General features: G+C 42.8%; 1 protein-coding gene across 6 annotated transcripts in view; it reads right to left on the minus strand.

Annotated features, from left to right (window-relative positions):
- Nucleotides 1–21119, minus strand: part of zfpm2a (zinc finger protein, FOG family member 2a) — a 602778-nt gene that overhangs the window by 352523 nt on the left and 229136 nt on the right. The window lies entirely within an intron of this gene.

Consider the following 21119-nt stretch of genomic DNA (forward strand, 5'->3'; position numbering starts at 1 on the left):
CCATGTTTTTGCACAACACTTGGATTTGAGCCTTGAATTATTATGTACTCATTATGGGTTTCTTCTCCATTCAACAACAACATTTAGTTGTTATCACAGCTATACCGACAGTGGTCCCAGGTGGAGAAAGTAACTAAATTATAATATGCTGAGATAGTCACTGGGCTAAGTGGTTTTCTCTCATACTTGCACTCAAAAATCTTATTTCATTTTCTTGACTTAGGAGGCAAGTGAGGAAAAGAGGTGAGAAAGTTAAGTAGTGAGAAAACAAATAACAACACAAGGGACAGCAAGATGAAGGGATGTACGGGTAAGGGATGAGAGAATGAAGGAGGGAAGAAAGTACATGAGTGGAAAAAGGTAAGTGAAAGGCAACATGGGAATGCAAGGTCAGATTGTCTCTAAATATTACAGAAATTTATCAAAGGACAGTTGTGTGGATAAGTAGTACAGATAGAAAACTTGGTTTGAGGCAGTGTAAGGGATCCAGATAATATTACAAACTGTCAATGCTCAAATAGTTAATGATGGTGGGTGAATAGCCAGATCCTCTGGGCATTCCTAACTGTGCACCCCTGTCAAGGCCCTGCACCACTAACATAGTATAGCCATGCTTCCTTCCCTAGCCTGTGAACCTGTGGATTAATTCTCTAGATTTCACTCCAGCACCTTAAACTGTGTTTCCATCCTCTAAATCAGGCACATTCACTCTATGCTCTTGCATGTCCTAGAATGTGTTCCAGACCCATCAGGCTGCTTTTCCATGCCACAGACTGTGCTCTGTGTGGCATGGTAGTGTAGCGGTTAGCGTAACACTATTAAAGCGCCAGCAACCCGGGTTCAATTCCCGCCGCTGTCTGTAAGGAGTTTGTATGATATCCACGTGTGTCTGTGTGGGTTTCCTCTGGATGCTCTGGTTTCCTCCCACATTCCAAAGACGTACAGGTTAGGAATTTGTGGGCATGCTATGTTGCACAGCATGTTTTGATGTACATGTGACTAATAAATAAATATCTTAAATAAATATCTCTAGTACCTCAGACGGAATGTCAGTGCCCCAGGCTGCCCTCCTGCACACTAGGCTATGAGTCTGCACACCAGACTGTGCTCCTATATCCCAGGTTATCTCTGTTCACCCAGTGCTGTGCTCCTGTATCCCAGTATGTGCTTGCATGCCTCAAGCTGCCCTCCCATGCCCCACACTGTGCTGCCTTGCCCCATGTGTTGCTCCTGCATCCTTAGTGTGCTTCTGGACCCCACACTGTGCTTCAATGCTGCAGATTCCACTCTCAAACTTCAGGCTGTGCTCTTGCATCTCAGTCTACATTCCTATCCTCAGACTGTGCACCAGTACCACAAACTGTCTTCTCTTGCACCAGACTGTGCCTCTATATCTCACAGCAATGCTCTCCTGCCCCAGATTGTGTTCCTGTGCTGCAGAATGTGCTCCAGTACCCAAAACTCCTTCACTTCAGACTGTCCTCCAGAATCCAAGGCTGTGCTCCAAAGTTCCAGGTTAAGCTACAGTGCACCATACTGTCCTCTAACCACCAAGAGGCTTTACCCATAAGTGCTTCAAAACAGCACGCAGGCTGCATTTCAGTCCTCCAGGTTTCTGCTAATGCAAGGAATACTGCCTTTACAAAGCATGCAATTCAGGATTTTGGTGAGTGGGGGAATTTGATAAGTAGGTGGAAAGAATGACTATGTTTATATTTTAAAGAAATATTAGAGATGAATTAAGACAAGTACCAGTGGTGGTAATCAGATGAGAAGTTTGAAGCAGAGAAAATAATCAAAGTTTGATATCACAGGAAGGTAATTAGCCATTGAGTAATTCAGTTTTGTTTTCGCTTCATCTTAAAAGGTATTCACATATTATAATCCAGTGCAAAATGTGTAACTAAAATTGGTACCTTTAAACTGAAATATTAATTAGATTAAACTATAATCAAAAGTTATTAATAGCTAGTTGAAAAATGTAATTACTATTTAATTTATGACAGACGTGGTCTCCACTAGCACCCACATGCTACATCTATACTGTGTATTGTGGCTGTAGCATGTGAGCGCTAGTGGAGACCACTGTGGCCAACAGCCAGACCTGCATTATGTGTGTACAGCTCAAGGAACTCCAGCTCACAGTTGTTGGACAGGATTTTGAGCTTTGGGAGGGAGAAGGTTAGCTGTACACTTTGTCCCTCAAGGCTGACACATCCCTTTTATTAAGTGTTATAGATTCAGTTAATGAAAAGGGACAGCAGGGTGAAGCAGGAACGGGGATCTAGAAGATAGCATCAGAGAAGCCTCAGGCCTTAGGTACAATAGTTTTGTAGCTAATGTAGTCAAGAACAAGACAAGGATGAACATACTGATACAGGGGGGCATTTAAGTACAGGGTGTGAAAAGTAGCAACAGGACACAATCTAGTTTAGGAGATAGGTATCGTTCTCTGCAATTGTAAACATAAGTCCACAGGGCTTTGTTGCTTGCCAGATACCAGGGTTAACGACTGGAGAGGAACTTGGAGCAGGGAAGAAAAGATCCAATTGTCATGGTGCACATAAGCATCACTTACATTGATACAACTGAAAAGAAACTTCTGCAGAGGGTCAATGAACATCGTGGCTCCAAATTAAAAAGATCTGGAAAGGCAATAATCTCTGTATTACTACCTGAGATGGGGCAAATTGGCATAAGGTCAACAAGATCAGAGAGTTGAACATATGGCTCAAAGATTTGAAGAGGGTTTCAATGGACACTGACACCAGGACTGAAGAAAGAGTGAGCTGTTCCATTTGGGATAGGCTTCAGTTGAATTAGGTTGGGACCGGTGAATTGAATAACTAGGGCTGCAATTATGACTTCAGATATAACAGAGATGAAGGATTCAGGTGAGTTTATAAAGTTGAAGAGAAAGGAAAAGCAAATTTTGAGGGCAATGAACAAACTAACAAAGGATGATTAAAATTCCAAAGAGAGAGAAAATAGATTATGAGAGTAAGGTAGGAGGACTATAAAAAAAAGACATAAGAGCTCTACAAGTATATAAAAAGAAAATAGATAAGGGAAACTTTGATCACTCAGACTACAGAATTAATAATGGAAAATAAGGAAATGGCAGACTTTGAACAATTATCTTGTATGAATTTACAGTTAAAGACTCTGAAAGCATTACACTAGTAGTACAAATTCCCGGGACAAAAGAGAAGGAGAAACTTTAAACAGTCACTATAACAAGGGAAAGGGCACTTTGGAAATTAATGACTCTGAAGGCTAACAGGATCTCTGGACATGATGGTCTGCATTCCAGGGTGTGAAAAGAGGCAAATGCAGAGATAGTGGGAGAAAGGAGGGAGAACGAAAGCAGGAAGCTATAAGAGAGTTAGCCTAATATCTGTTGTTGGAAAAATGCTAGAATCCAATATTAAGAAGCCAGAAACGGGACATTTATAAAATTAAAATACAATTAAACAGAATCAATATGGTTTTATGAAAGGAAAATCATGTTTTGCAAATTTATTAGGGTGTTCTTTGTGGATGTAATACACTGGATCGATAAGGGGGAACCAGTGGATGCAAGGTATTTGGATTTCCAAAAACCATTTGATAAGTAACTAGACCATCTGACTTGCCAATTTCTGATATCAGAAATTGGCAAGTCAGATAGTCTAGTTACTTATCAAATGGTTTTTGCTGACAATCCTTTCTCATGCTGTAAGGTGGCTAAACCAGCAGTGTCAAACGCTTCTCACCAAGCCAGCCATCTGTCCCCCACCCAATTGGAGGGTTTTGTTGCAGCATCGAGTATTTGGAAGCAGTAGGAGACATCCATTGGCATCTATCCAGGCTCCACCAAAATCTGGTACTTGGGAGTTGGAGGTGTTTGGGATGTAGAGTGAGTGAGTATGGAGGAATGAAAATGCAGTTAATTTTTTTATTATTTTACTTTATTCTTCTTAATATTTCTTACAATGAAGAGCGACCTATCTTCACGCAGGCACGTGACGTCAGCCAGTAGAGCAGGAGAGATTTAAAAAGACCGCCATATCCAGTGGGCAGCGTTCGGAGCGGGCAGTGGAGTGAGAGGTAGCAGAGTGATAGGGCTTTGGCTCAACAGGCTTACACGGTAACGGGACGAGGCAAGGTAGGTTTACCTGTGCTAATTGCAGAAAGGAAGTAGTATGAGTGTGAGGCTGGTTTTCTGTACTCAGTGTCAGATGTGGGAGATCCTGGAGTCTCTCAGCCTCCCGGAAGGCCACATCTGCACCTGGTGTGTCGAGCTGCAGCTCCTAAAGGACCGTGTTAGGAAACTGGAGATGCAGCTCGATGACCTTCGTATGGTCAGGGAGAGTGAGGAGGTGGTAGAAAGGAGTTATAGGCAGGCGGTCACAGCGGGGCCACGGGAGACAGACAAGTGGGTCACAGTCAGGAGGGAGAAGGGGAAGAGTCATGCAATAGGGAGTACTCCTGTGGCTGTACCCCTTGACAATGAGTACTCCTGTTTGAGTACTGTTGGGGGGAACAGCCTACCTGGTGGAAGCAACAGTTGATGTGCCTCTAGCACAGAGTCCGGCCCTGTGGCTCAAAAGGGTAGGGAAAGGAAGAGGAAGGCAGTAGTGATAGGGGACTCTATAGTTAGGGGGTCAGACAGGCGATTCTGTGGACGCAGGAAAAAAACTCGGATGGTTTGCCTCCCAAGTGCCAGGGTCCGGGATGTTTCAGATTGTGTCCAAGATATCGTGCAGTGGGAGGGAGAACAGCCAGAGGTCGTGGTACATATTGGTACCAATGACGTGGGTAGGAAAAGGGATGAGGTCCTGAAAAAAGACTACAGGGGGTTAAGAAGGATGTTGAGAAGCAGGACCACCAAGGTAGTAATTTCAGGATTACTGCCCGTGCCACATGACACTGAGTATAGGAATAGAATGAGGTGGAGGATAAATGCATGGCTGAGGGATTGGAGCAGGGGGCAGGGAATCAGATTTCTGGATCTGGATCTTTTGGAACAGGTGTGACCTGTACAAAAAGGAGGGGCTGCACTTGAATCCCAGGGGGACCGATATCCTGGCCGGGAGGTTTGCTAAGGCTACTGGGGAGAATTTAAACAAGAATTGTTGGAGGGTGGGAACTGAACTGAAGAGACTGGGGAAGAGGCAGTTGGCTCTCAATTAGAGAAAGCTTGTACACATTGCGAGAGGGAGGATAGGCAGGTGATAGAGAAGGGACGAGCTCAGACCGACGGTTTGAGATGTGTCTATTTTAACGCAAAGAGTATTGTGAACAAAGCAGATGAGCTTAGAGTGCGGACCAGTACTTGGATCTATGATGTGGTGGCCATTATGGAGACTTGGATGGCTCAGGGACAGGAATGGTTACCTCAAGTGCCGGGTTTAGATGTTTCAGAAAGGACAGGGAAGGAGGCAAAAGAGATGGGGGAGTGGCGCTGTTGATCAGAGATAGTGTCACGGCTGCAGAAAAGGTGGACGTCATGGAAGGATTGTCTACGGAGTCTCTGTGGGTTAAGGTTAGGAACAGAAAGGGATCAATAACTTTACTGGATGTTTTTTTTATAGGCCGCCCAATAGTAACAGGGATATCAAGGAGCAGATAGGGAAACAGATCCTGGAAAGGTGTGATAATAACAGAGTTATCATGATGGGAGATTTTAATTTTCCAAATATCGATTGGAATCTCCCTAGAGCAAGGTGTTTAGATGGGGTGGAGTTTGTTAGGTGTGTTCAGGAAGGTTTCTTGACACAATATGTAGATAAGCCTACAAGAGGAGAGACTGTACTTGATTTGGTATTGGGAAATGGACCTGGTCAGGTGTCAAATCTCTCAGTGGGAAAGAATTTTGGAGATAGTGATCATAATTCTATCTCCTTTACAATAGCATTGGAGAGAGATAGGAACAGACAAGTTAGAAAAGCATTTAATTGGAGTAAGGGGAATTATGAGACTCTCAGGCAGGAAATTGGAAGCTTAAATTGGGAACAGATGTTCTCAGGGAAAAGTACGGAAGAAAAATGGCAAATATTCAGGGGATATTTGTGTGGAGTTCTGCATAGGTACATTCCAATGAGACAGGGAAGTTATGATAGGGTACAGGAACCGTGGTGTACAAAGGCTGTAATAAATCTAGTCAAGAAGAAAAGAAAAGCTTACGAAAGGTTCAGAGAGCAAGGTAATGTTAGAGATCTGGAAGATTATAAAGCTAACAGGAAGGAGCTTAAGAAGGAAATTAGGAGAGCCAGAAGGGGCAATGAGAAGGCCTTGGCGGGCAGGATTAAGGAAAAACCCAAGGCATTCTACAAGTATGTGAAGAGTAAGAGGATAAGACATGAAAGAATAGGACCTATCAAGTGTAATAATGGGAAAGTGTGTATGGATCCGGAGGAAATGCAGCGGTACTTAATGAATACTTTACTTCAGTATTCACTATGGAAAAGGATCTTGGTGATTGTAGTGATGACTTGCAGCAAACTGAAAAGCTTGAGCATATAGATATTAAGAAAGAGGATGTGCTGGAGCTCTTGGAAAGTATCAAGATGGATAAGTCGCCGGGACCAGATGAGATGTACCCCAGGCTACTGTAGGAGGTGAGGGAGGAGATTGCTGAACCTCTGGCGATGATCTTTGCATCATCAATGGGGATAGGAGAGGTTCCGGAGGATTGGCAGGTTGCAGACATTGTTCCTTCATTCAAGAAAGGGAGTAGAGGTAGCCCAGGAAATTATAGACCAATGAATCTTACTTCAGTGGTTGGTAAGTTGATGGAGAAGATCCTGAGTGGCAGGATTTATGAACATTTAGAGAGGTATAATATGATTAGAAATAGTCAGCATGGCTTTGTCAAGGGCAGGCCTTGCCTTACGAGCCTGATTGAATTTTTTGAGTATGTGACTAAACACATTGATGAAGAAAGAGCAGTAGATGTAGTGTATATGGATTTCAGCAAGGCATTTGATAAGGTACCCCATGCAAGGCTTATTGAGAAAATAAGAAGGCATGGGATCCAAGGGGACATTGCTTTGTGGATCCAGAACTGGCTTGCCTACAGAAGGCAAAGAGTGGTTGTTGACGGGTTACATTCTGCATGGAGGTCGGTGACCAATGGTGTGCCTCAAGGATCTGTTCTGGGACCCTTACTCTTCATGATTTTTATAAATGACCTGGATGAGGAAGTGGAGGGATGGGTTAGTAAGTTTGCTGGTGACACAAAGGTTGGAGGTGTTGTGGATAGTGTGGAGGGCTGTCAGAGGTTACAGCGGGACATAGATAGGATGCAAAACTGGGCTGAGAAGTGGCAGATGGAGTTCAACCCAGATAAGTGTGAAGTGGTTCATTTTGGTAGGTCAAATATGACAGCAGAATATAGTATTAATGGTAAGACTCTTGGCAGTGTGGAGGATCAGAAGGATCTTGGGGTCCGAGTCCATAGGACGCTCAAAGCAGCTGCACAGGTTGACTCTGTGGTTAAGAAGGCATATGGTGTATTGTCCTTCATCAATCATGGAATTGAATTTAGGAGCCGAGAGGTAACGTTGCAGCTATATAGGACCCTGGTCAGACCCCACTTGGAGTACTGTGCTCAGTTCTTGTCACCTCACTACAGGAAGGATATAGAAGCCATAGAAAGGGTGCAGAAGAGATTTACAAGGATGTTGCCTGGATTGGGGAGCATGCCTTATGAAAACAGGTTGAGTGAATTCGGCCTTTTCTCCTTGGAGCGACGGAGGATGAGGGGGGACCTGATAGAGGTGTATAAGATGATGAGAGACATTGATCATGTGGATAGTCAGAGGCTTTTTCCTAGGGCAGAACTGGTTGCCACAAGAGGACACAGGTTTAAGATGCTGGGGAATAGGTACAGAGGAGATGTCAGGGGTAAGTTTTTTACTCAGAGAATGGTGAGTGCGTGGAATGGGCTGCCGGCAACGGTGGTGGAGGCGGATACGATAGGGTCTTTTAAGAGACTTTTGGATAGGTACATAGAGCTTAGAAAAATAGAGGGCTATGGGTAAGCCTAGTAATTTCTAAGGTAGGGACATGTTCGGCACAACTTCGTGGGCCGAAGGACCTGAATTGTGCTGTAGGCTTTCTATGTCTCTATGTTTCTATTAATATTTTCTGCAGCATATGACATTCACCCAGAGTCTATGTATACCAGGGTTAGGCAAGGACAACAAAAATAAGCTCCCTTCCCCTAATTCAAGTATATAACGCATCTGTTGTGGGATGGATATGGTCTTCAAACCAGGAACCATATCGCATATCTAGCAGGAAAAGACGGTGACGTATTAGCAAACATCAGGCAACCTTTTCCCACCCAGACCTCTTCTGATCTGTAGATGTCACTTTGCACACAGTTTATTTCTCACCTAAACACCATGACTAACAATAATTCTTGCCATTTCGTACTGATGACCTGTAATCTTCTCATACAGGGCTAGTGGAGATGGGCTGAGAGTGGGCAACTATACTACAAGCCTAACAATAAATGAAAAGGAAGAAATGGAATAAACAATAAATAAGAAACTTAACAATAAATGTCAAATCTTAAAGAAAGGAAAATAAACCAGTTTTCTCCAGTGGAGACACAAGAGACTGCAGTTGCTGAAATCTGCAGCAAAAAACAAACTGCTGGTCAAGCTCAATGAGTCAGGCAGCATCTGTGGAGGCAGAAGGATGGTCAATATTTTGGGTCGAGACCCCTGCAGGATGCCGAAATGCCAACCATCCTTTAGCCTCCACAGATGCTGCCTGACCCACTGAGCTCCTCCAGCAGTTTGTGTTTTGCTCCAGTTGCTTCGAGTTGTATTCTTCAGACTTTCATAACACAAACACTTCCCAAGGCAAAGAGAGGATTACTTTCATGACAGCTTTAAAGTGGAGATTAGATTTCTTAAACAAAAGCAACTAGCTTCCAAAGGCCTTCAGTACATGTATTGCAATTCTCAAAGGGAGATGATGGTCTTGCACAAAATGATTTCGGCTTTGTTATATTTAGTGGACAGGGCACTTCAGATACAGCTTCACTTTGCTGACAGACTGCTTTGCTGTCAGCAAATGGAGGAAAATCAGATGAGGAGGAATCTATGGCCATTGCGTTTGTTTACCCAAATTTCTGTCAGTTTAAATAGAGATAAAATTGAATGGGATAATTAAGTGTGTCCACTCAGAGGATCCAATATGGACAAAGTGTGTTGGATAGTCTTCACAGAACATGAACCCATCTCCCTGTAGCTGCATATCTTAAAAGCCAAGAGAAATCATACAGGGTATTGAGAGGCAGGGAATCATACAGGGTATTGTGGCGGGCTGTACAGTTCAGGAGAGGTAATTAGAAAGTTGGTAAGGCAAATGATGAGGTAAGAGTGTCGAGCTCTGCCAGATCATCAAGCCCGTTATATATTTACAAGATAGTAATGGACACAAAAGAGCTTCTTGAAACCAGCACAAGTCTGATTACTCATTCAACAATAAAGGGCTACACATGCTTATTTCAATCTGATTACTGACTCAGGATATGTGCAGTTGACATGTTCTTGACTGAGCAAAGTGATAGCAGGGTAAGTACTAATGATGTCCCACATCCCTCTGTTCCCATTGCCTATACAGCTCTTGGTGATATTCAGCTCTCACACAAAGACACAGTGCAGAGAAGTCCATCTCATTGCCTGATATCAATGCTGAAGATATCAAATGTGATTTTACTCAGTAGCATCACTACTAAGTTTGTAGCATTAATGGTGCAGTAATACCTTTTACGGATTTTAAATCTGCAGTTTGAGTTGTGGCACACACAGGAGTATATATTTGGCGTGTTCTAGGAAAAAAACAGGGCCATCAACTCCCACAAAAGATTGAGCTGATCAATGTAATCAACAAAACAGGAGCCACAGTTGAAAACTTATCAGAAACTAAACTGTATTCAAACTTCATTAAAATAGGATTTGATTAGTTGGGTTTAAGAACGTAGCATTCTACACATTAAGATTCATTATGTAGGTTATAAAACATTTTGCTGTGTTCATAAAATGTGCAATGGTAGAATTAGCAGTGAAGAAATTTTTATTCCCACATTCCATAATATTCCAAAATAATAAAAAATCTTTAGTGTTACCTGTAGGGTTGACAAACATGTTTTTGCGGGATCTGCAGTGCCATCAATGCACACGATGGCCAGATTTACAGTGTCTCTCAGGGCATAGAATTTGCGAGAGGGAATGACTGCTGAACTCCATTGGGAGTTGGCAAGGTTGACAAAACTTTACTGAGTGGTATTTAATAGGCTTTACTGCCAGCAAGTAGTGGAAAGGACATTTCAGCCCAAAAGAGCCCATGGTATTGCAGTAATACATTAACATAGATGGAAGATTAACTATATCACAGAAAACATACTCTGGATTATGTGCCATTTTCAGGTTGGCAAGCTGTACCTGATGGCAGTGCCACAGGAATCAGTGTTGAGAACTCAACAATTAACAATTCAGATTAATGACTCAGATGAGGTAACTATATTTTGTGATCAGATTTGCTAATACAACAGATATAGCATGGATAACAAATCGAGGAGAATGCAAATGCAGCAGAAGGATAGCTCAGCAGATGGGAGTATATTGTGGGGAAATGTGAGGCTATCCACTTTGGTAGAAAGAAAAGCAGAATATTTAAATGGAAGATTATAAAATGCTGCCATACAGAGGAACTTGGGTTTTCCCAGGAAAGAAATACAGAAAGAGAGCATGCAGGTGGAACAGGAAATCAGGAATGTAAACGAAATATTTGTCTTTATTGCAAAGGGGATAGAGAATAGAAATAGGAAAACCTTGCTATAACTGTGGAGGGCATTATTGAGATCACACCTGGATTATGATGTGCTGTTTTTGTCTCTATATTGAGGAAACGATAAATAACAATAGGCTAATTTCAAATAACAGGGAGGAACTCGAAAAGATACCAACCACAAGGGATAAGGTATTAGAGAAGCTCACAAGGATAAAGACAGACAAATCGCCAAGACCTGTTGACTTGCACCCAAGGGTTTTAAAGGAAGTGGTGGCAGAGATAGTGGACCCATTGGTTGAAAATCTTCATAACCAATTAAGTTCAGGGAGGGTACCAGAAGATTGGAAAACAGCTAATGTGACTCCTTTGTTCAAAAAGGAAGGAAGTCAGAAGGCGGGGGACCACAGGCTGGTTAGTTTAACATCTATTACTGGCAAGTTGCTGAAGTCAATAATCAAAGAGGAAGCAACTAATTATTTAGGAAAGCTGAATATAATCAAACCTAGTCACCAAGGTCAGTAATGTTTGACAAATTCTTTGAGGATGTGAGAAGGAGAGTAGATGGAGGGGAACCGATTGCTGTTGTGTATTTAGATTTCCAAAAGGCATTTGCTAAGGTGCTACATAAGAGGCTAGTGCATAAATTAAGAGCCCAAGATATTGGAGGAAATGTGTTGGGATGGATTGAAAACTGGCTGTCACACAGAAAACAAAGAGTTTGATAACTGGGTCCTTTTCTTGTTGGAGTGATGTAAATAGTGAAGTACCCCAAGGATTAGCTCCTAGCACTCACTTGTTTACTATTTACATTAGATGACCTGGAGAAGGGAACGAAATGGAAGGTTTCCAAGTTTGCTGATGATATGAAAAGAGGTGGATGGGCATGTTGTGATGAGGACCTAGTGATTAGTTTAATGTGGGGAAGTGTGAGGTCATGCACTTCATTAAGAGGAATCAAAAGGCAGATTATTACCTAAATGGAGAGAGAGACTGCAAATGAGTGAAGTTCAGTGTGATCTAGGTGTTCCTGTGCATGATACACAAAAGTTAGCAGGTAGGTCCAACAAGTAGTTAAGAAGGGAAACGGCATTTGGTCTTTATTCCAAAAGGGTTAGAGTTTAAGAAAAAGGAGGTTTTGTTACAGTTGTACAAGGTGTTTATGAGGCCACACCTGAAACACTGTGGACAGTTTTGGTCCCCATACCTAAAAAATGATATGGTAGCATTAGCAGCAGTCCAAAGGAGATTCACCAGGCTAATTCCTTGAATGAGAGATTTGCCCTATCAAGACAGGCTGAACAATTTGGGTTTATATTCCTTGGAGTCTAGAAGAATGAGGGATGACACTACTCAAACTTATAAGAATCTAAGGGGACTTCACAGGGTGGATATTGAGATATTTCCACTGGTGGGAGAGTCACGAACAAGGGGACATAGCTACAAAATAAGGTGCTGGCCTTTTGAGGTGCATAAAAATTGCTTCTCTCAGGGTCACAGAGATGTACAACATAGAAATAGGCCTTTCAGCCCACCACATCCATGCCAACCAGTGGATACCCATTTGCAATAATCCCTTCTCCCAGCATTTGGCACAGACCCATCTATGCCTAAGTGATTCAAGTGACTTCTGAAACACTGTCAGGAACTCCCTTTCAACCACTCTCTTGGGCAGTGCATTCCAGGTACTAACCACTCTCCAGGTGAAGAAGTCTGTCCCCTTATCCTAAATCTATGTCGAGAGTTCTGATATGGAGAAAGGTTTCCTGTGGTCTACCCATATGTATGCCCCTGCCCATGTATAATTTTATGTACCACAATCCCTCTTAACCTCCTCTGCTCCAGGGAGAAAAGACATAACTTCTCCAGTCTTTCCTCATAACTTAACCGCTCTATCCCAGGCAACAACCTGGTGAATCTCTTCTGCACCCTCTCTAGTGCTAACACATCCTTCCTATAGTGTGGTACCCAGATCTGAATGCAGTACTCCAGTTGAGAACTAACCAAATTTATAAAGAGCATAACCTCCTTGCTTCTGTATTCAATGCCCTAACTAATGAAGGCCAGTATCCCATATGCCTTCCTAACCATGTTATCTATTTGCACTGCCATCTTCAAGGATCTTCAGATTTGCACAAGGTTCCTCTGTTCATCAATACTCCCTAGAACCCTACCATTTATGGTATATATCCTTTCCCCGTTAGTTCTCCCAAAATGCATCACTTCACATTTATCTGGATTGAACTCCATCTGCATTTATCAGCCCATTTCGCCAACACATTGATATCACTACCATCTACACTATGCAAGATCTACCAATCTTCATGTCATATGCAAACTTACTGATTATGCCTCTGACATGCACATCTAAATCATTCATATATATTACAAACAGCAAAGGTCCAAGCACCAATCCCTGAGAAAAACCACTAGTAACAGGCATCTAATCACTAAAACAACCATGTAGCATCACCCCCGGCCTCCTATTGCCAGGTCAACTTGCTCTCGTACTCCGATACTGATGATGATGATTTGGTACCCCAGAAATTGCTTCAGGACCTTGGAATTCAGGCACATGGTTCCTGAAAGTGGAGTCACAGGCAGGCAGGATGGTGAAGAAGGTTTTTGCCACACTGGCCTTCATCAATCAAGGTAATGAGTATAGAGGTTGGGAGGTTACATTGCAGTTGTACAAGACATCAGTGAGGCCGCACTTGGAGTATTGCATTCAGTTTTGGTCACCTTGCTATAGGAAGGATGTTATTAAACTGGAAAGAGTGCTTAAAAGATTTACAAGGATGTTGTAGGACTCAAGAGGCTGAGTTATAAGGAGAAGTTGAGCAAGCTAAGACTTTTTTCCTTGGAGTGTAGGAAACTGAAGAGTGATCTTATAGAGATGTAAAATCATGAGAGGATACATAGGGTGAATGCACTCAATCTTTTTCCCAGGACTGGGGAATCAAGAACTAGAGGGAATAAGTTTGTGAAAGGGGAAAATTTAATAGGAACTTAAGGGGCAACTTTTTTTTTACACAGAGGGTGGTACATACAGGATTTACGTTTGCGCTCCAGATGTGAAGCAGAGCTCCAGTACCACAAAGAGGGCTCCAGGGCCTTCAAGTAAAATCTAGTACTCCAGTGTGGAGCCCGGCACACAGGCAGCACCACAGGACTCTAGCTGGTGTACACTATTCTAGCCTACGTTCTACCACTCCACTGAGTGCTTCAGAACTTGAGCCAGTGCTTCAATACCCCAAAATGAGCTCCAGTATTCAAGATCAAGTAATGCAGACAGGGCACCAATGCCCTAGATTAAGCACCATATTCCAGACTATCCACCAGCACTCTCATTTGAATTCCAGTATCTCAGACTATGCTCCAACACCCCTGAGAATGTTACAGTATTACAGATAGAGCTCCAGTGTCCCATAAAGGGCTCCAGCTGCTGTCCTTACTCAAGTGCTCCAGGTCATGTCCCACCAGCTAAGACTGAGGTCAGATGAGTACTCCAGACTTGATACCAGTACTATAGCCAGTAATTCAGCACCACAGCCATATTCCAGAAAACCATCCAATGATGTAATACTTCACCTAGTGCTTCACCTCTCCAGATGGTGATGTAACTGGCCAGCTAATTCTCCAACTCTTCAGCCATTGCTCCAGAATTCCAACCAGTGCACTAGTACTCCAAAGTGTGACCTCATTTTGTCAATATAACTTAAGACAGGACTCCAAGACCTCAGGTTATGTTCCACTAAGTCTGACATTGCTCCAGAACTCCAGCCGGTGCTCCAGCACACCAACTGGTGCTCCAAGGTTCTAACCAGAGCTCCAGACATTGCTGCAGCACTCCATCCTGCACTCTGGAGCTCTAACCAATGTTCCAGTGCTCTAGGCAGTACGCCAGTTCCTCAAAATTTGCTGCAGTATTCCAGTCGATGCAACAATAGACAGGGTTACAATACCCCACATTATTCTCCAGCATTTCAGTACACCCAAGTGTGCTCCAGTATCCCAGATAATGCTGAAGCATGCAGAAATATGCAACAATATTCCAGAGTCTGCGTCAGCATTGCAGACTGCTCTACTGTAATCAAGTGCTCCTGACTGTGTTCAAGTACTCCAGCCTGTCCTCCAGGAGCACAGACTGCAGCTCCTATATTTCAGAACATGCTGCAATCCTCCAGACATTGATCCAGTATGCCCTCCAGTGCTCCAGCATGGTAGATGTTGCTCTAACACCACAGTCTACGCTCCAGAGCTCCAGCATGTACACATTTGTCATCCAGTACTGCAACATGTCACAGAGTCACACAGCTAACAAACAGGCCCTTCAGCCCGCCATGTCCATGCCAACCACCAAGTACTTCTCCACCCTAATCCCATTTACCAGCACTCGGTCTGTAGCCTTCAACACCTTGGCAATTGAAGTACTCGCCTAAATATTTCTTCAATGTTGTGAGAGTCTCTGCCTTCACCACTCACTCGGGCAGTGCGTTTCAGATTCCAACCACCATCTGAGGTAAAAGGGTTCTTCCTCAGATCCCCTTTAAACTGCTTACATTAAAACTATGCCCCCTAATTTTAGATGCCTGTGCCATGAGGAAAGGTTTTTTACTATCTACCCTATTTATACACCTCATAATTTTTATAGACTTTCAGGTCATCCCTCAGCCTTCTCTGCTCTATCCAGTCTCTCCTCATAACTGAAATGCTCCTCACCAGCAACATCCTGGTGATTCTCACCTGCTCCCTCTCCAATGCAATCAAGTCCTTCCATCAGTGTGGTGACCAGAACTGTACACAATACCCCAGCTGTGGCCCAACCAGTGTTTTATAAAATTGTGCCATAACCTCCTAACTCAAGTATATCATAAGCCTTCTTCACCACCTTATCTACCTGTGTTGCCACCTTCAGGAAACCTTGGACTTGCATAATATGGTTCCTCTATTTCCCGATATTCTCTTGGGCCCTCCACTCATTGTGTATGTCCTACCCTTACTAGTCTTCCCAAAATATATCACCTTCCACTTATCAGGATTAAATTCCATCTGCCATTGCTCCACACAGCTTACCAACTAAACAACATCATCCTGTAGCCTAACACCATACTCAATAAGCAAAAACAATTTTAGTATCATCTGCAAATTTACTAATTGTGCCTCCTATATTTATTTCCGAATCATTACTGCATGTAGCAAAATGTAAGAGACCCAACACAGATCCCTGTTGTACACCACTGTCACAGAGTTCTGATCACAAAATCAACACAATTTTGGACCCAATTTACAAATTTACCTTGGATCCCAAGGGCTCTAAATTTCTAGACTAATTTCCCATGTGGGACTTTGTCAAAAGTCTTAGTGAAGTACATGTAGACCACATCAACCACATTCCCCTCAATAAATGTTGTTACCACTTTGAAAAGTTCAATCAAACTGGCCAGACAGGATATCTCCCAAACAAGACTATGATGACTATCCCTCATCAGTCCCTGACTTTCCAAATGTAGGTTAGTCTCCATTTTTTTCCCCAAATCCTTCTCTACCACTAACATCAGACTTACAGGCCTGTAATTACCTGGCTTATCCTTGCTGCCAATTTTGAATAAAGGTCCACATCCAGCACCAGCAAAGATCTAAAAATCTCTATCAGGGCCCCAAGCATCTCCTTCCTTGTGTCCCATAACATCAGGCCCTAGGGATTTATCTACCTTGAATGGACATCTAACACAGTTCTGCTATAACACAACAGTTGCATTCCCAAGAAATCTTGTGTCATAGAACATCGTGTTATAAAAACAATTGGGGAAAAGGGGGGTTAGGGGCTAGAGAGTTTCAGACTTGCAATGAAAGTTATTTTTCCTGCAGGTTTTTCAAAAATAAATGTGTTCTTAATAGCTATCAGCTTTTACTGTTACTGCAAGCTAAAAAATACTGAAGGCTGTACATTACATTGTTTAATAAAGTATCCTTGCACAAGTGTCAATAGAAGCAATTGCTTGTCAATTTCCAATGGCCCCCTGCAGTGAAACTAACAGCCTGTGTTCTTGAGAATTAAGGTGTCTAATTACTGCGGGGAGGTTACATGTAAATAGTTTTTTTTCCCAATACTTTTTTCCCCTAAGACAGCTTTTGTTCCTGCTTGCCAAATTCCAAAATAACTCTTAATCGCATTATAACCAATTCAGCCCATATAATGCAAATAGTTTTTCAATTCGCGTTATGGAAACAGGCATTATAGCAGAACTACGTGTAACTTCTCCTCTTCAATGGTACTTTGTTCTACAATTCCACCACAGGCACCCTCCCTGAATTCACTAACCACTCTGTTCTTCCTCTTATGAATACAGCTGAAAAGTATTAATTTAAAATCTCACCTGTGTCCTCTGGGCTCCATACAGATTGCCCCTTTGGTCCCCAGTGGACCCTATTCTCTTCCTGGTTATTCTCTTGCCCTTAATATAAAATGCTTTGGGACTTTCCTTAATCTTGTACACCAGTGATATTCCCTCTTTGCCCTCCTAATTTCTTTAAGTACCCTCTATAATCCTGAAGGGCCTTTCAGTTCTCTATACTTGCCATATGCTTCCTTTTGTTTTCTTTACGTAGCCTTCCATATTACTCGAATCCAGGATTCCTGGATTCCTTGGTCACATCTAAAATCAATGCAAGTTAGCCTTCCATTCCTCTCCTGTGTCTCATGATGCCTACATCTACTCTGCCTATTGGACTGACTCAGGTTTTCCTCTGGATTTGACAGTACCAACCCCTCCCACCCACAACTCAGTGTCTCCTGCTCTGCCAAATTAGTTTAACCACCCCCACCCTCCCAACTACCCCCGCCCCCCGACAATACTAACAAACTTCCCAGAAGGATGTTGGACCCATTCTTCAGGTTCATCTTGTCCAGCTCATACAGGTCCCACCTTCCCCACAAACAGTCCCAGTGATCCAGGAAACTAAAGTCCTCCCTCCTACACCATCCCTTTAGCCACGCATTCATCTGATTTATCCTCCTACATTCACCAGCAAGTAATCCAGAAATTATCTCCTGTGTCCTAGCCTCCTAACTTCATGCTTGTGGTTGCACCAAAGTGCCTCCAGTTCACACTCAAGTTCTGAGACCTGCTGCTCAAACTGGTCGAACTGCAGACACCCACTGCAGATGTAATCACCCAAACTACAAGGAATGTTTCAGAATTCCCACATGCTGTGGGCTGCATAACACACAGGACTGAGCTCATCTGCCTTACCTGTAATTTAGAGAGGGTACTATGAAATGTAATCCAATCTCCATGCCCAAAATTTGAACTATAAAATAAGTGAAAAAGATTGCCAACCACCTACCAGACCAACACCAATGTCACACTAGCCAACCAAAGGCCAGTGTTGAGAAGTCCTCACTAAAGCCTTCTCACTCACTGAAGCCTGCACTCTCAAACTGCTACATTCCAAGATCCACTGCAAAACCCCACACTGCCTCCCTTTTGAAACACTCAAACAGTGCAATTCCAGTCAACTAAAATTGAATGACCTCAGTTGAAAAGGTCACAACTACAATGAGAAAGGGTGGTCCAAAAGGAACCTTGCTTCCCCTCTTCTGAAACTGCAAGCTTCAGCTAAAAAAAAACAGCCAGCTAGGATTTAACTATAAAAGTTACTAGCTTTGGCTAATTTAGGATGAACTTAATGAAGTAACGTACACTCACACTCATTCACCAAAGCCCACACTCAGAGTTAACTAAGTTTCAAGATCCACTGCAAAAATATATCAGAGACCTGTGCAATCTAGATAGGTCTCCAATAATCTACAATATGCATCAGTAATCCACACTACACACCTGATTGAACTCTGCAGCCAACACTCTACTCCATCATCACAGTTATAGCTCCAATGCTCAGACTACTCTCGAGAGCCCCCATCAGACTTCAGTACTGCAGTCTGTACTCCAGTAATCCAGATTATGGCACCAGTACCCCAGATGGTAGTGAGTACAATGCTATAATGAATCAGACCAGCTTTCAGTATTCCAGAGAGTACTCTGGTGTGTTTAAATATTAGTTAACTATATCAATTGGGAAGGCTTAGAAAACTATGGACCGAGTGCTGGTAAATGGTATTACTGCAGATGGATACATAATGGTCAGCATGGACATGGTCAGCTGGAGAGCAATCCAGAAAGTGTTGCAGGTGAGAGAGAATAAGTTAGAGGACCAAAGGAAAATAAGGAAAGTGGAAATGGGACTGATGGGATTGCTCTTCATGAGAACAGTGAGTGGTGCGTCAACTTGTGCTCAGCTATTACAGGCTGTGCTTTTGTAATCCAAACTGCACTCTAGTTTACAGGTTGTGTTCTATGTTCCAGACTGTGGTCCAGTACTCAAGCCTGTAATCTACCATCTTGCACTGCACTGGGGCACAGGCTGGAGTAGTAGAGCACAGTCTGCGGTACCTGAGAACAGGCCGATGAATTGCTCAAGCACAGTCAGCAGAACTGAGGCTTGGTCTGGGGTAATGAGACAGAGGCAAGAGGACTGGCGTGCAGCCTGTGGAAGCAGAGGACTGTCCAGAGTAGGGGAGCATAATTTAAGGTGCTGGAACATAGTCTCAGAAAATGGAGCACAGTCAGTTTGGTGAAGCATGGTGTGGAGAAGTGGATGTGGTCTGTACTACTTATGAAGCTTCTGGAGTACCAGACACATTCTAGAGTACTGGAGTGCATTCTAGGTTACCGGAGCATAATCTGGAGTACCACAGCAAAGCATGGAGAACTGCAGGATATTCAGAAATGTTGGCAGATGCATTGCAACACATTCTGAATTACTGATGTAAAGGCCGGGAAATTAATGCACAGTGTGGGTATGGGATAAAAGTCTGAGGTACTGGAGGACAGAACATGAAGAAACATTACAGATTGTGATTCAGTATCTCTCACAGTGTTTCAGTACTCCAGATCATATACCAGCACCCTACACTGGCCTCCGATAATTGTGGAGATGGAATTACTGAATATATTCTAAGTGGAGACTGACAGAAATTTGAATTGCAAAGGAGTTAAGGGATATGGCAGGGAGAGAGGAAAAGTGGTGTTGAGGCCAAGATTGGCAGGGTAATCTCAAGGGTAAATTACCTTTACTCCTGCTCCTGATAGATAAAGATTATAGGCAAAATGCATATTAAAACATTCAAATCCTTCCTTTTTTTAGCTGTATTTCTAATAATTTCAATTATTTCTTATTTTCACCATTAACTTCAAAATGGCACAATGTTCTGACAGACTTCTCCCATAACTTTCATATCCCATAAGGAAAAGTCTTCTTCATAGCCTTATCCCACCTACTCATTTTGAGTGGCACAACAGAATAAAGGGGGGAGAACTGGGACCATCTCCAGGATTCTCTGCACTGGTATTTTCTGTGCTCTGGTCTTTAAATTGTTGTCTGGTATAACTGGTATGAGGAAACCTGGGGAGTCAGGTTACCCATGGTCACCTCATTAAAACTAATAGAAGTGGAACAAACTTAAGGATTCAGGAAAGGATTGGCATTGGGCACCTAGGATGGGCAAGTGGAGATGAGGCTTGTCAAGGAACAAACAAGATGCTGGAGGGACTCAGCAGGTGATGCAGCACCAGTGGAGGAAAATGGACAGACAACGTTTCGGGTCTCCCACTGGAGAGAGATGCTGCCTGACTCGCTGAGTTCCTCCAGCATCTCGTTTGTTGCTACAGATTCCAGTATCTGCACTCTTTTGTGTCTCCAGAGTTGTCAAGCTAAATTGTTTTCCTGGCAGACATGTGATGTGGGCCAGTCTTGGCAGTGTTTATTGGTATTTTCAGCCACTGCCATGGAACAGGCAGTCTCTAAATCTTGAGGGCCCAGACCTGGAGGCACTCTTCCTGCCCCCATGAACTTATCAGGGTCAGCTCTGGAGATCTACACTGAGTGCAAGTTTCCAAAATATCTGTTTTTCAATTGTCATTTCAGCAGTTACAATTTTGTTCCTTCTTGTTAAATACTACTCATTTGTATCAAATTGGTAAGAATATTAAAACATAAGGCTGAATCCCTCATATCACATTTGGAAAACAGACATCTTTATAATTGATGGAGAGCAGTCACAGACCTACTCAAAATCAGTTATCTATTTTCACTCTTTTAATAATTGGTGTGACATTAAAAAAAATCTTTTCCTCAAATGAGAACATTCTCTATTTTAAAATGGTGTTTTTTGGATCACACAGTATCTTCTAGGCTACAATGTACTATCACAAAGGTCAAAAGCAAATTCAAATCCAACAGTATCTCTTCTCACATTTAGGATA

Source organism: Pristis pectinata, chromosome 9 (assembly GCF_009764475.1).
Source record: "Pristis pectinata isolate sPriPec2 chromosome 9, sPriPec2.1.pri, whole genome shotgun sequence".
Classification (NCBI taxonomy): Eukaryota; Metazoa; Chordata; class Chondrichthyes; order Rhinopristiformes; family Pristidae; genus Pristis; species Pristis pectinata.